A 16,758-nucleotide genomic window follows, 5' to 3' on the forward strand; every position below is an offset into this window, starting at 1 on the left:
AAAATCTCTGTACTAATTGATATAGACCCTTTGACAACACGTCTGAGAGGAAATATTCATCATGAGTCTCATTTATCACTTTCTTTTTTTTTTTACTTCTACGCTTCATCTTGCAAACCTGTAGTGCTTAAATTACATAAACAAAACTATAAATACACTGCACCTAAATATTAATAGATCATAAAGACATTTATACATGTTCTGATGTTAATTTTTCACTCTAATATTCTGAATGTACCTTTTTGTATTTCTCTGCCTTGATACAGCGAGAAAAATGTATACTGTGCTACAGAGACAGAAAAAACATGTTATAGTAAAAAGATTTTGTTCTTTTTGCTTAATTCCGCCTCTTAACTTTTGTTTCCCTTCCATGAGCTATTGGCTTTATTGGCAGCGATGACTGCTGCCCTTCAACTTCCATCTTGGAAAATAGGCTAATTTAAAATGAAAAGGCTCTGGTAGAACCAAAAGACTGCCTTAGCTTTTCTGCCAAAAAAAGAATTATTATTTATAATAAAAATTGTTACTTATAATCCTAGTGCTTTTTGTGTTTTTTTTCAGTGCAGGGGAAACAGAGAAAAGCCAGGGTACATGGCTATTCAGCAGTTATCCTCATGTGCACAAGGCACAAGAGGTTTGAGAGAGGCAGATCTATTTCTGCAAGTCATTCTTCATCAACACAAGCCTACAAACTGTCCATGTGTGAAACTGGTTTATTACTGGAATCTCTACATATGCAAAGAGAGAGAGATTTTCAGGTACTCTAACAGAAGTAAGATACGAGCTCCCACTTCTGCCACTCAGTGATACCTGTGGCCTTAAAAAATTTACCAGGATAATTTGAAAATCAAGCCCCAAATCAGTGACATTAGTGCAGATCCCAGAGCCAGGTGCTTAGGTTGTTTAGTAATGTTCTTTGGAAACACAGAGTCCTAGCCCTATCTGAAGGCTGGTATTAGCTGCAGGTTCCCTTAGCAAGTGGCAGCTCAGGAGAGTGACAGCGCGCTCAGATAACGCTTTGGCACGAAGCGCGCGGCTTTAGGCGCAGATTATCACAAAAGATGAGTTTTGTAAGGTTCTTTTCATTACTTCCTGTAAGTGCTCTTGACATTCTTTGAAGCAGTTTACGAGAGCTTCCTAGGAAAAATGTCAAAATAAAGTAATAATTTTCTTATAATACTGTTCAACAAATGTGAGCATGGCATGGTTTAGAAAAGATCAGTGGCTTATGAAGACAATGCAAACATGCACACATCTCTATATTATCAAAGGCTTTAGTGTGATCAAAACAATAAACAATAATTTCATATATGCTCTGTCAGAGAACTGGAACAATTGTTCAGTGTAGAAAAGGGATTTTTTATGACTTCCAAGTAACCTGACAATATACGTTTCAGCTATATATGAAACTCCATTTCAAACATTGCTAGTTATTCTCTGAGCAAAACAATTTATACCAGCTTCATGCTGGAAACATTTCCTATAAAATTTATACCCCTTCTATCTCTATTTAAATGGAAAAAATGGTGTTCAGAATGCAGTTGTATTAAAATACTGCCTTGTTTTTTTAGGGACAATCATGTTAAAGCTGTTTTAGTCTGCCACCAGCACTAATGACACAACTCCAGGAGGGTGACAAAATTTTTTGGTTTAATTAAACAGATGATCATTAAGATATATTTTATTCTGTAATTCACAAATAACATGTGATAACAATGGTTTATTTTTGTTCCCTTCAAAGTCCCAGAGCCTCCTCAACCCTCTAGATGAATGATGTAGAGTTTGGAATGGACCCATCACAAACCACAAGTTGCAAATTAAACAGTGGGATGAATAACTGGCTACAGGGTTTTACAAATGCTAACAGAACACATCCTATTCAGCCTACTGTGAGAGAATCTCTTCCAAAAATACATTTCTGAAGCAGAAGTAAAATCACTTAATAACATGATTTAAATTAATAATGACTGGTTACTTTAAACTTTTAGGCTTAAATTTCACAGAATTTGTTTATGCATAGAACTTTGTATTGCTCACTTTTAAGTCAAACCACTTCACATATTTACCAAATTGACATCAAAACTACAGGAAAGAATCATTCGACTCATCATTGGAGAGCCACCAAGCCTGCCAAAGAGCAAGACAGCTTCTGTATGAAGGATGAAGCCCTGACTACACTGAAAACAACTGTCAAACTCTTTAAGACTTTAGTAAGCTTGGAATTTTACAGCTCATTTTCTGGGAAAAAAAAAATCTTAATCCTTGAGGGTAACTTTAATAGTGGAAACCAGGCAGGGCTTTCTTTATTTTTCAGTTCCAGTGATCAAACCATGACAGGGACAGATCTGTGTCTGCTGTTATGAATCCAGCAGCCTACTTCCCTGGCAGCATAGCCATGCAAGAAAAGAAACGTGCAGAAACTCCCACTGAGATCCCCTGCCCTTGATCTGCAGCAAAACTCCTGTATTGTCAATACTCGCCTTCATCTGCAACGTAACTCTTGATGTCAGCAGCAGTTTTGTGCACAGTGTGGGCAGTATCTGGCTCCTAAGGAAAGTTTTTGACACTAGGGATGCATTGAGATTAATCAGCATTTGATGCCTCACTGAAGAAAAACAAATGAGCAGGGTTTGTGGATACAGTGAGTGAGGGAAATGCAACAGCAGCCAGAAACTAGCCAGAAAAATTACAAATTATGCCAGAGAAGAAGAGCCAGAGTAAGGCAGAGGAACATTAGCCCTCAAGAAGGACCACTGACAGACCAAATTATCTTAATCTCTTCTACAACTTTTCTTCTAAACTATCAACTTTCATCTAGACCATCCCTGATCTTCCCCCATCAGTCAAATCTGAAATTCACAATCTCTGCCAAGCTATCCTTAAACCCAGCTCCCATAAGCCATAAACGCCAGAAGGGCTGGATGTATATGCTCAAATTTCCCTGTACTCCTCTCCTACCCAGTCCAATCTGTATCTACTCAAAGATCCACAGGCAAAGCATCAGACTGCTCCCTGAAGTGAACCCACAGACCCAACCAACTCTGCTGGGATCTTGGGGTGGTGGATCTTCACCTTCAAGAGGTGGCCTGACCTCATAGAAAAACTCTGGGCAGCAGGGAATGCAGACTCTCCATTTCTTTAAGTTCACAGTAGTAACATTGACAGTTACAGCCCTCCCATGCTTCTGTGTAATGCACAGTATTTACTGGAGGAGTAAAGTGATAGTTTCTCTATTTGGGACATGGTGCTTTTAAAATAATATGTCTGGTACACACTGGGAACCAGAAACACAAATAATAATTTTTATTGCATAGGAACTTTCACCCAGGATTGTTACAGTAATTTACAGCATTAATTAGTTAAGAGCATCCGATAACAGGACTCCATATTAGATGATTATAGCTTTAATTAAAGGTAATGAATGATGAAAGGAACAGAGCTCAATTTGTACATGAAAATAGTGAACTCCAAAGTAATGAAAACAAAGTTGAGCACAAAGACTTGTGACTAAGCATGCATGACCATATGTATTTCATTTCTCAATCCTGCTTCCATCTAGGAATTTGCATGTTTTGGCTAACCTGCTGATTGCTGACAAAAGGAATGGGCATTGGTGTAATTCTCCTTATCTTTCCTGTCACAAAGGTGTCAATTTCCACAAAACTTGTAGGATTTTGGTATCTTTGAGACCTCTGCTCCCCATTAAGAAGCCAAAACTGGGCAACAGCTTAAAAATACAGATAACAGGGTGTCAGGCAGACAGGCAATACAGGCATTTAGACCTTGTTTTCTTAGGAGATAGGTAAAAATTACGGAGATTGCACTGGGGGGACAAATGCAGATTTTATCATGAGTTACAAAACAATCTTTCACAAGCCAAACAAAATTATTGCTTTTCCTTAGTTACACACATGCAAATGGTCTTCTTTATATGAAAGGCTGCGTCTATCTTGAGTTCAAGAGCATTCTGGTCTAGTGGAAGATGGACCTGTCCAAGGCAGGGGAATGGGAGCTCAATGAACTTTAAGGTTCCTACAAACCCAAACCATCCTGTGATTCTATGATTTATGGTGAGAAAAAGAAAGTAGCGACAATCATCCTTTTGTCTTGAAGGAAGTTCGAAGCTTTTTTAGGAATAAGTATAAAAGCTCCAGTGAAGTGAGGCATCACCCACTGAAGGTGCAGAAAGAACCTTCTTTTTTTTCTCCCTGTGAGAGAATTAAGATCTTTTCAAGATAATCCTCAGAAAGACAGCATCCAGCTTATGATGAGGGACTTATCCAATGAAATGGCGTCCTCATAATGATAAAAGGTGTCAAAAATTGTGGATGACACACTGGGAGTCATTCAAACTGCAGGGAGGGGTGTATCCTCTATATGCATACTACAGTCACCCAAGTTTTCAGTAACTCTGTACTTTGCAGGCGAGTGGGAATCAACAGATTCTGAAAATTTTCTTTTATTAAAAGTTTGCATCCCACCATGGGTAATTAGCTGCTCAGAATTGAAGGATGGCAGATAATAACACTTGTACCCAAAGAGATCAAGAGAAACTTGATAAGTTCCTCTCTATGATCATCTTTCCCTAGAGACCAGACTCTCTAGCAAATCAAGCAGTGATCCATGAACAAGTATCAACAATGTTTCTACCACTTAGCTGACTTGGAGCTGCTAATAAATACTCTGCTGACTCCAAAAGGCATTGTACCTGTGAAGCACACCAAACAAACAGATATGAAAGCAAAAGGAAGGCTCTGGTTGGCAAGGAACAGCATTATGGCTCAAACGGCTGATCTGCAGACAAAGGCAGCTGTTTGAGCTGTGTAAGGTTGTCCAGAAACTCAGCACCTGGCACAACAAAGGGAACAGAGTGGTTTCCTGCTGAAAAATTAGCAAAGACTCTGTCTCGGTAGTGAGCCGAACAGCCTTTCATAAGCTTTCATCTGCTGTACATTTCTGGCACAGAAACACAGAGTGTTCCAAGTGTTGGTATGCAAGTGTACAGGCTGCCTGACTGACCTGCTGGTAAATGCACTCACCTGGACAAGAGATGGCTGCTGAGGGGTCAGTGCCACGACAGCTGGGCTGTGGTGCGGGCTGTGGTGCCGCACTGGTATCTACTGCTCAGATCTCAGCGCCAGAAGCAACTGTGGTTTAGTTCTGAGCCAGGGTCAGAGTCGTGCCAATGTGATTCCTCACAGATCTAACAAAAACACAGCTTGAGCCACAGACACCTTTGATCAGCAGCAAGAAGGAGAACTGTGCTTCTTTAAACAGAAAAATCCCAGGAGGGGCAACTTAGGTTGTTTTTTATTCTTGCAGCTGTGAAGGCTTCTCTATACATGTACACACTGCATTCTTACACTTTTCCTTAAGCACATGACCTGAAAGCCTGCCCAGATACTGCTCTGATACAATTTAGAGAGGCAACACTCTATGCTGGACAAGATACAACTGGAAGGAAGATTCCAGCAAGATGTAAAAAGCGGGGAAAATGAAGAGGGCGGAGCACCCAAAAACTGCCGGGCATCCTGCACAAAGTATTCTAAACCATTAAGAGTGCACAAAACCAACAGGCAAAATCTGTGCAAACTGTGTAAGATATTATTGTTAAGCATGTACTTCTACACCAACATCCAGAGAAGATGTAGGGTTTGTTTCTTTATTTTTCATTTCGAATGCTGACTTATTTATTCCACGTGTATTCCCACTAGCTCAGGTTTATGAAACAAAGAACCTGACTGGTGGAGAAGTTTAAACATATGAAGTAGTCATGCTCTCATCTTCTGGCACACTATTTCCTTTTTCTAATTTATTTTACTAAACTTGTCAAGAAAGGAAGACTCTCTTGGCAAATGAGAATGAAATCAAAGGAGCAATCAACAACATATATAGCTCACAAATCTTTGTACCTAGCCTCCCAGGGACTGGAAGCACATTCAGGTTTAGATAGAATATCCCCAAGGATTTACACCTATAAATATACTTAATAAACTCAGTAAAAACATGAAGTGTGAAGTAAGCACTTCATCAAAAGCTTATTTTGGTTTTCAGCAAATAAGAAAATTAAAACTCCTGCTGCCCACATGAGTCTGTATGTCTGCATCTTTCTTCATAGATAAAATTATTCATGGCATATTAGAGCTTGTCAGTCTGTTTAACTAGAAAAAAAAGACATATCTGTCCTAGGGGAGATCTAAACAACTTCATTATGAAAGCTGTGAGGGAGTCACAACACATTACGAAGAACAAATGCAGTCTGCAGTGGTTTTTCGGCTCTTTCTATACCATTGACTCACCAGAGGAAAGTACTACTAATTACACCTACTTGCATTGATTACTTTTTTTCTTCAGGATGGATTAGCTTGTCCTCCCCTACATCTAATGATTTAAATTACAACGAAACAGCAATGTGATGGAGGTTGGAAGTTATCTTGAAAGAAAGACATCAAACATGACATTTAAAAAAATAATTCTCTTTCCTTAATTGCCCTTCCAAAATAGGCTAAGGTTCAAGGGATGTGACTTAGCAAATACTACAGTGGTATAATATACCACACATTACAGGAAATGCCATATATATTTCTTGTGGCTATATAAGGTTCAGTGATCCAGATCTGGATCAGATATGATCCTGTTTACACCAATGTAAATCCAAGCTAAATTCCACTGAATCCAGGGAATTAGTTAGATCAGAATCTAGTTCACTAAATCATACATTATTCCATTCATAGGCATACTCTTGTTATCTGTCTCCTCCTTTTCCTCTTACAGACCCTCCAGTTGTGCTGTGAGGACCATGAGGATCATCTAAATGAAACTCATATGCTATGGGTCATAGAATATCTCCCCATCGTTTCCACATCAGACCCAGTCCTTTGCAATTGTGGTAGAAAAGATCAAACACTCCTGCTGATTTTTTTTTTGTTTGTTTTTCATTTGTACTATCCCTGTGAGAACTCAGTAATTAGGAAACAATTGCCATGGTAACATATTACACCCAAATCTGATCATAATTAAATCAGTCCCAGAATTTCTATCAGGTTCTTCTGAACAGTCAACTTCTCCCTCTAATCACAGAAGATTGTATTTCATCCACCAGTCTGGAACTTTGTTCAACCTGCTTGTTGTGAGATCAATCTGAGATACAGTTCTTAAAGGAAATTCCCTGACCATTTGTCAGATTATCTGCCTCATAATTTACACGCTATATACATGCTATATGCACATGATTATAGTAATCACCACTCTGTCTTTTGTTTTCCATCCCCCTTCTCTTCCAGCCCTCTCTCCAGGTAAACAGAGATCCTTCTGTACCACCTTTGCCATTTTGTAAACAATGACAAAATACCTCTTGATTCCTAGCTCTATTCTTTGCACAGACAGTTAGAGTGCATATTTTCCCATGGAATAGTTACTATTAATACATTAAAATTTGAAAACTTTACATTTTCTCATTTAGTTATAAGGCAGATGCAAACACAATCAAAAATTCCATGAAAAACAAGAATACTACAATGAAAATGAATAGTCATTTAAATTCCGTATAGATTCATATGAACTGATGCAGTGGCTCATCATCCTGTAACCTGACACAAAACAGGCAGTATCAGAAGTACTGGCAGCATGCTGAAGGATTTAGAGGGACAGGGGTGGGGAGGCACAACAACAGCTTATCTGGATATTGCACAGAACATACAGAAAACGACAAGAAAGAGATCTGATAGTCAATACATAGCACAGGAATCAATATATACCAAGGAAACAAATGACTGGTACTCCAAGATGCTGAAGTGGGCTGAGTCCTTTGTGCACTTACAGAAGTGCATGCATTACACTCAGGCTGCTGGGAGCTAATATGACTGCCTGGACAAGCACTTGTTCGAGGACTTTCATTTTCATCAGTGCTACCACAGAATCAGACAATCTAGTTTTGTATTTCCTCTTGTTTTTCTTTAGCCTACTCTGCTAAATGGCAATAAAATAAATTAATTTACCCAAGCTGAGTCTGTGTTGCTTGAGACCGTAAGTACTGAGTGATCACTTTGTCCTCACCCCGATCCATTAACTTTTTGTTGTATTTTCTCCCTGTGTCCTGTCAAGGAAGGGAGTGACAGAGTGGCTTGGTGGGCACCTGACAGCCAGCCAAGGTCAGCCCACCACACCATCAAACCACAGCTCTCCAATTGAGCACCAGAGATGCTGTGAGGGACCATGTCAGAGGACTTAAAGAAGCCAAGATACATTACACCAGCTGCTCTTCCCTTCTCCACCCACATGGTCACTGCATCACAAAAGGGCACTGGGTCAGGTCTGATTTGCCCTTCACAAAGACATGTGGCTGGCTCTAGTCACCCCCCTGTCATCCATATGCCTACACATACCTTCCAGGAGAATATGATCCATGACCTTATCAGACACTGAAATATCTGACTCGCTGATGGTTCCCAGGGTCCTGTATTTACCTTTTTAAAATAAGGTGTGATATCTTCCCTCTTCTAGGAGTTTGCTTGACTGCCATGACTTTAAAAATATGATGGAGAGAAGGTGAGCAACTGCATCTGGTGGTCTCCTCTTATGCTTAATTCATTATCATGTGAATGGTAGTGCTCACTATTGTCCTGCTGGATGAAGGAAAACATGGGGAAGTCCAGGCACTGAAGACTGGGGGCAGTCTTGACCTTACAGCACAAGTGTTATTCGCCTTGACTGACCTCACACATAATTTTTTGCCTTTTTTTTCATATACTTTTATTTTCTGCAGCCCCACTAGCTTAGGCATTATATAACCAGTGCTTTAAAAGCTAGGAGAATTAAAGGCTCCTAAAATCTCTTTCCTTGTAGATTATTTTCTTCATCTGCATGATCTTAGTGACATATGTAAAACTCGTGCCCTAGATTTTAATGATGGTGACCTTTGGGACTTACAGTTCAGTCAATGCCATTTTAAACATGAGTCTGCTACTGTATTATATCTTTGCAGCTGCAGCCAAGTGAGAGGATGACAAATGTAATTACCAGCTTTTTCTGTGAAGATTCCTATCTGAGAAAATGCAAGAACCTTTACAAAATGAGAGAATGGATATGCCATGACTTTGTATCACTACCACACGTGGAAGTATTTACTTTTAACCAAAGTCAGATGCATTTGGTTTGGAAAACAGAAGTGCATATACATCGTTAGGAAAATATATTGCCTATACACTACTCCACATGTTTGCGTTCTCTTGGAATTGGAAATCCTTTCATAGATTTGCTTTAAACTGCTATTTTGTAATATTTGCAACAGTGTTCAGGTAGAAAGTAACACTGTGTTTAACAGTTTCACATCATGAATGCCCACTTTGCAAGCTTAACTTTGAAAACCAGCTGACATAACCCAGACAATGAGAGGTAAACTGACTTGTTTGAACCTTAGGTATTACCACTAATAAAACATCTGAAGATAAATTGATGCAAAGACTATTTATTGACTTTACTGGGTTTACAGAAACACATATGAAAGCAATTTGGTTAATTATTCTACTGAGGCATCCCAAGACAGAACAGAGTCTGTAGAAACCTTGAGATGTCATCCCTTCCCTCTTACTTTCTTTACTTTTTTTTTTTTTCCCCACTAGCTGGTGATAGCAGCTGAAGCTGCCCTCAGAACCTTGGAATCCTACTCCTGTCTCTGTGGGAGGTACCTGTTTGCACTGGAATAACTGTGAAGAAAATTTAGATTTCCATTTAAACTACAACAAAGTGTTTGAGCCTGTATCAAGGTTCAAAAAGATTCAATAATGAGGACTACTACCTAGATCAGCAATTTTAGATAGTAGAAAATTACTTCTATGGCACTAAATATTTTAAAATATTTTTGATTCAGCACTCCAAGTCCCTGATGACAATGACAGAATTATTTTTAGTACCCATTGAAAGACACTTTAAAAGGTAAGCTTTTGTGCAACAGTTTTTCCTAAAAAAAACTAGTACAGCATGAATGCACAGGGGAAACAACAACTGAAAAGGAATTTGTCAAGTGCTTCTGCAAGGTACTTCTTGGAGATGTTAAATGTCTCCCTTCCTACACAGTTTAGATTTTGTTTCAGCATCTTTTCCCTATTCAGTGTCAATGCACAGACTAATTGTATGTTATCGTAGCAATTTCTGCTGGGAAGCTATTTCACATACTGCACCATATTGTACAGCTACTTGCATACCTATTACCGGGTCAGACCAGAGAAGAACTTGATGGTATAATGAATTCTGTACGAGAGAGAATCTGCTCTGTGGTTCATTTAATGCTAGTGTGGAATAAATCTGTTAACGTCAGCAGACTCGTGCTGGTGTAATTCAGTGTAGATCCATGCAGCGTATCCATAAAACCACTCCCTGCTGGAGGGGATCACACCTGCTCATTCACTACACATCACAGAGCTACACCAGTACAGCCCCACTGCCAGCACTGTCCTGCCTCAGCCAGCTAATGGGAAGATCAACTTACCCATGTGAGCTGCTCAGACTCCACTTTGTCCACAGGGGCCACAGAACCACCCCTGCAGAAAGCAAGAGGCTCAGCCATGCTGTGACACTGGGCTGTGCTCACTCGGCACCTCAGGCGCACACTGCTTACAGCAGCTCCCAGGTGCCAAGACCATGGCACTGGGATGCTCCTGGGTGAGCTCCTGCTTCTCCTGGCATGCAAAGCACTGTGAAGATACTCAGGCTGCACCTCCTCTTGAGCTACTGCAAGTCACAAAAAAATCATTGCTGAGGTCCCACTAAGTTCTCTAACAGATATATGGACAAAACAGTGTCTTTACTACTAGAGAAAGAAATAATGTTCTCTTACAAAGAAAATTAAAATGTTGCAAACAATTTAACTAGAAGTCTCTAGTTAAATTCAAAGTAAAAGTTAGAATCTCCAATCGACAATCCAAGGAAAAGCCACAGTGACATTAATTTGCTTACTGGGGACAGATGGATGAAATGTTTTTCCAGCAAGGATGCTGAGGAGGTGGGTTAGTTAATAAGGCAAACCTGGGGGCTACCCTGAATCCATCACAAAGATGGGAGAGCCTGCAGGAGGAGGTGGCATTGCAGGTGGCATTACTAGCAGACTGAAGGCTTACAGGGAACAAGGCAAAGGACAAGGACCTGAGCAATAGTTTGGGGCTTAAAAGTAAGCAAAAAATATACAAAGGAAGGAGTTAATGAAGACCCAGTGTTAAACAGTATCAGCCATAGAGCTCTAAGCAGGGCAAATAAAATTCTCTGTAGGTTGAGAAGTCCAAACAAAAGAAGGCTAAAAGAAAACAGAAGAGCAACATGAGTAAAGCAAAGAAGCAGGCACTGGAAAACCCAGATGGTACATTTGGTCACAGGCACCAAAGAGTTCATGAAAGCTGTGCACGTGTAACCACAGGCAACCATCAGCTCTGACATCTGCATTGCCAGATTCCCACACTTCTGGAAGATAAATAACCTGTTTTGAAGGGAACACTTCAAATAATAGTTTAGATATTACTGTAAATCACAGTCTTATTCCTCAGCTGTATTTCATCAGCTTTACCTTACGTGCCATCTTTTATCATGTGCCAGACAATGCTCTCCTATCCTATTATCTGCAAACAACCACTCCTAAATTCAGTACTTCATAGTCACGTAATTCTGCTCTCTTTCAACCCACATATAAATGTCCAGTTCCATAGGCTAAAGGTAATATTTCTATCATTGTCCCCAGCAACTCTCAATACCAACACAAGGATGAAAAGAAAGAAAAAGCCTTGCTGTACAGGGCATCTGAAGCAGGCTTTCAAAGTTCTACAGCCATCAAACTATATCACCATCCTTATTTACTATTTTTGATGTGAGCAACTCTCTTAATACTTCATGAATCACCAGAACAAGAAGAGCTCTAGCTCCATCTAAACATTTTGTAATGACTACCACCTATCCAGCTTGCTTTTGAAGGAAATATTTACTTGCCTTCATTAAATTTCAGTGGCACCAGACCACAACACACACATACACAACCTCAGTTAAATTACATGACTAAGCCTCTCACAGGCTAGGTCTCCCATACAGAAGCACAGGACAAGTCAGCTCACATTGAAATTGTTGAGAAACAGGGTGCTGACCTGTTCCAAAAATTAGGCACTTCTGTGTCAAATGAAAAATAAAATCCAAAAAATTTATTGAATGGGATTGCAAAAACTTAATATATATATATATATATATATATATATATATATATGTAAAAACTTAAAATATACAGATATTCATGAGGTGTTTTTAATAGCACTTCTTGATCTGAAATGTCATTTTCATACTCCTCATTCAGTGATTACTCAATACCTACATAGTAAACAGAGATGAACAATCCTGTAAATATATTAAATGAAGCCTTCCTTTTTCATACTGATTTCAAAACTGCAATACCAGCACCAACTCTGCTTGAATTTTAGAAAACTTTGGTACTTGAGCAATCCACCTTCTTACCATGTAAATCCATTATAGCATTTGGACTAATCCTGTTGTCAAAAGGATTCCTGAGAATACCAGGAGGCAGCTAATTTTACTATGTTTTTATTCTTGGCAGTATCTGAAAACTGGATGTGTGGCTATTAAGAAAGTAAAATTCACTCAGTGAGAGCTCCAAGTAAAGAATAATCTCCCACATAATAATTTCTGCAAGTCCACAGGCATAGGTCTAAGGTTCAGTAGGTGTCCTGGAGCTTACAACCATGCCTCTTTGTTTCTCTTGCTTGAATAAACATTTGATAAAAGAAAGATGAAGAGAAATGTTAATCCTGAATTTGTATCTCAAGACACGCAGGGGGGAGAGAGAGAGAAAAAGAGACACAGGGATCTGGCTGGATTTTCTTACAAGGTTATAAGAAAAATAAATCCAAAGATACTAATCAGGGGAATTATCTCTCTTCTTATCTAAACAGCTACTTTAATGTAAAGTCAAGAAATAACTGGCCTTCCAGGAAGACACATGTTTGCATAAAAAGGAAGATACACAGGTCAACTCAGCTGAAAAAAAAACCAACCAAAAACAATAGTGAGGAATGGGAACAGCTTCAGAAATGTATAGAGTTTGGGGACACATTGTGGAAGGGACTGATGGTCTCCACAGATCCCTCAAGTAATTTACCAGACGAAAAAGTTGTGAACATAAAACAGAGCAACATGAGTCCTCATCCCACCAGTGACTGTGACTACTATCCTTGTGGTCCAAGACAAGCTATTTAACCCATATAAATCTTTCCATCTGTGCAACAGATTAATAATATTTACCTACTCACATATTTGGGATTAAAACATTATTGTTATTTTTAAAATATGTTGAAGATGAATCATGCTATGTAATTGCTAAATATTATTATTACTAAAAATATGACGTATTGTTTAAATTAAAGAAAATAGTATATCTTTATCTTGTTGCTTAATATAGTTACTGCAATTTCTAGTCTGAATGTTCTGTATTTATTGTTTGCATTGCACTGACGTGTATTAAATTAACAAGATTATACTGTATGATTGCTCTCCTCTTGAGACCCTTAGGAAATGAGGCTGTCCTAGGGAGTACAGTGTTTAAATAAATATTATTTTATGCATTAGTTTATAGGCACAGACCGTCATTTTTTTGCATCTCTGGATGTGTTTTTAATGTTACCTAATTCCACATTATGTTTAAAGGAAACTTCATTGCTTGAACATTAAAAACAAAAGAGTAGAAAGTATATAAAACTGGACCGCAGGAAGCAATCCCGCAATGGAAGTTGAAGGGACGAACTGTTCCAGCTCATTCTTCTTTCCTGAACACTTACTCTCTGCTGTACCATTCCCACCTTACAAACTTCACACACAGTGGAGAATTGGAGGCTCTGCTCACTTGTGCATCCACAAAAGCATTTCCTTTTCTTTCAGTATCACCGGGAGGAGCACACGTTACAAAGCCATCACCCAGTCCAGCACCAACCAGGCTGATCTCTGGCTCTGCACACCCACTGGCACAGTGCTCCTGTGAGTGGCTGGACACCACCACCTGCATTTCCTGACACGGCTTTGGCCACACATTCAAGAGATACCAGAATCCAGGAGCCAGGCCCAATGGCCTGTGCACACACAGCCTCACTGTTTTCTAGGTTAGCAGATTTATTACTTGAATGAGTGTGGGCTGTTCCTTGACACCCAGACTCCAAGTTCCAAACACAGACACAGCCAGACTAGAACCACTGCAGAGTGCTGTATGAACACCCCTTGTGGCAACTGTGGCTCGTTGAACACAGACAACATTATTTAGGCATAGCCAGAGCTAAGTTAAATACAGTTGGAGTCAAATGTTCAATTTCCTGGCTTATATAACACTGTTATCACAGTCTGAATTTGTCAGAATGTGGAATCATTACTCAGAGTGTTGGTAGGTTTTGTACACCACCTGAAGCATATTCCACAGCTTTTTCTTCTTGTGGAATAGAATTTACCTACCCATGTACTTCTGAATGAGTGCCATGCTCTGCTCAAAGGTTAGAGGGGTTACTCCTCAGTATATAAACACGGAAGCCTTGCACCTCCACTCTTCTGTTAAATTAGAACTAAGTTTTTCTCTTGTTTTAGAAGCCTTTAAGGCTGCAAATAAATCAAGACCACCCTGCCAGGCTCCTAAAGCATAAGCTATTCATCTAGAATAAATTCAGCTGTCCTTTAAAGTTGAACTAGATTGGACAAAGAGGCAGCAATCAAGACATTTTCATGTGAGGCAGGTAATTACAGAATCTGTTTAACTACAGTGATTAGGCACTGCTAAGAAGAAGCTCCAAGAAATCTCAAGCAACTTGTGAAGGAGGAAAAATAAGTTAACAGCTGTGGACCTCTTGCAATGGATTTGATTTTTCCTCCCCCTTCCCCACCTTATACCAAACAAGCAGGTTAACAAGAAACAAAAGGCAGATAAGGGAGTGCAAGTGGATCAAGGGAAATCCTCAAACAGTATGTCTGAATGTGGCATTAAATGGTTCATTTGGTGGTAAGTGATTAAATGGGAGAGGACTTTCATTATCATGGAAATTGGTCCTCTATACTGTTGGACCTATGCTAATGATTTGAAACTGAGAAAAAAGGATGACTGTGTTATAATGGTTTATAATACACCACTTCATGCTGGACTATGAGGAACATTTGCATTAATACAGCCAGGCAAGGAATCTGAACAGTAATGGATTTTTGTTTGGCAGAAGTATTCTCACTAGTGTCCAAAGTTCACAACCTAGAAAATGCTAGCTTTTTTTATACACTAACTTATAGCAAGACGTGTCATTTTTAGTCACAACACAGTGAAAACAAAGGCCCTCCTATTATATTGAGAAGTCTCCATTTCCAAGTCTAATTAAAATTAGCCTTGTGATGGGAAATACTATACTGCAATCATTGGGTAAGTGCAAACCTGTATTTAAATCACAGAAATCCTTTAGGGCCCTAATTTATATTTTGCTTATATTTAAGCTATGTAAACAGGGATATTCCTTCAAAGAGGGAACGCTCAGCACATCAGCTAAGAGTTTCAGAGACCAGAGGTGGTGTTTCCAAATTCATTTGCTAACTCCCTTGCCACTTGGAGTAACTTTAAATTAAGCTCTCACCATATTACCTCAAATGGCTTGATAAATTCATGCAAAATCTGGGAAGGAGGACTAAAATGCCTTTAAAGATCTCACTGGTGCAATCCCAAAAATATTTCAAACTTTCAAGAGAAGAAAAGGTACTTTCATATTATGACCAGAATCTTGGATAGAACCAGAAAAAGCAACACATTCAAACCCTTTAAAAGTCAAAAAATATCATTAAAGGGTGATTCCTTCCTGCCTTGATCTCCTTGCCCCCACTAGAATAACAAATGGTTATGGTTCCATTTTACAGTGTAGCAAGGAGGATTTGAGAATCTGCAGGGCCTCATCTGCTGCCTGTTAAGCAAACATCTAATGTAATTTTAAATTTCATTTCATCATTGTGATAGCTTCAAGCAAACCCTTCCTGTGTGCCAATCCTCCCTCTCAAAGGCACACAGCCAGTGTTGCAGAATGGACAAAACCATCCCAAAACAATCAGCTCCCCTATGACTGTGATTTATGACATAAGTTACACTTGTAGGGACACGTCTCCTCATTCTTCTTCATTCACTTTAAAGCAGTGCCTTTTAGTTGGTGAGTACAAAGTGATGAAGCTACTTATTGTCACAGTGGTAAAATATAAGGTTTGATGGGGCATAGGGCTGAGTCTGTGGGGATATTTAGGTGTGTGAAAGTGCAAGAGAGAAATGATGAGGTCAATACCTCTGAAAGCATCAGAGGTGCATTTTCTAGAAAGCCTTAGGCCCAAGTGAGGCTTCATTTTCAAAAGTATGCCATGCATTTTAGAGTCTAAGTGTTCCCAAAAGTTACTGTGACTTAGGCTCATACATCACTTGGGCACTTCTGAAGAGTACACCTTCAGTAAATGTACAAAAGTGCCTGTAGCAGTGAGGTACCTCTCATAAGTGTCAGGACAGTGAGGCTGCTTGCTTTATAAAGAGTGCTAGGCACTCTTTATAAATCCCCTGGGAATCTTCCTGCATTTTTATATGCATAAATAAATCTCACCTTGTCCTCTAGTGTCCTTTAAAAGCAAGAGGACAACTTGCACACAAGGCCACTGTGTGTGTATCAATAAATCCCTGATAATCAAATCTCCCAGGGACCACTGATACAGAATTACTGCTTGGGCTGGAGC

General features: G+C 39.3%; 1 protein-coding gene across 1 annotated transcript in view; it reads right to left on the bottom strand.

Moving 5' to 3' along the window:
• The window catches only part of TENM4 (teneurin transmembrane protein 4), a 387,133-nt gene that overhangs the window by 215,732 nt on the left and 154,643 nt on the right, over positions 1–16,758 (bottom strand). The window lies entirely within an intron of this gene.

The sequence above is a fragment of the Ammospiza caudacuta genome, chromosome 2 (assembly GCF_027887145.1).
Source record: "Ammospiza caudacuta isolate bAmmCau1 chromosome 2, bAmmCau1.pri, whole genome shotgun sequence".
In the NCBI taxonomy this organism is placed as follows: Eukaryota; Metazoa; Chordata; class Aves; order Passeriformes; family Passerellidae; genus Ammospiza; species Ammospiza caudacuta.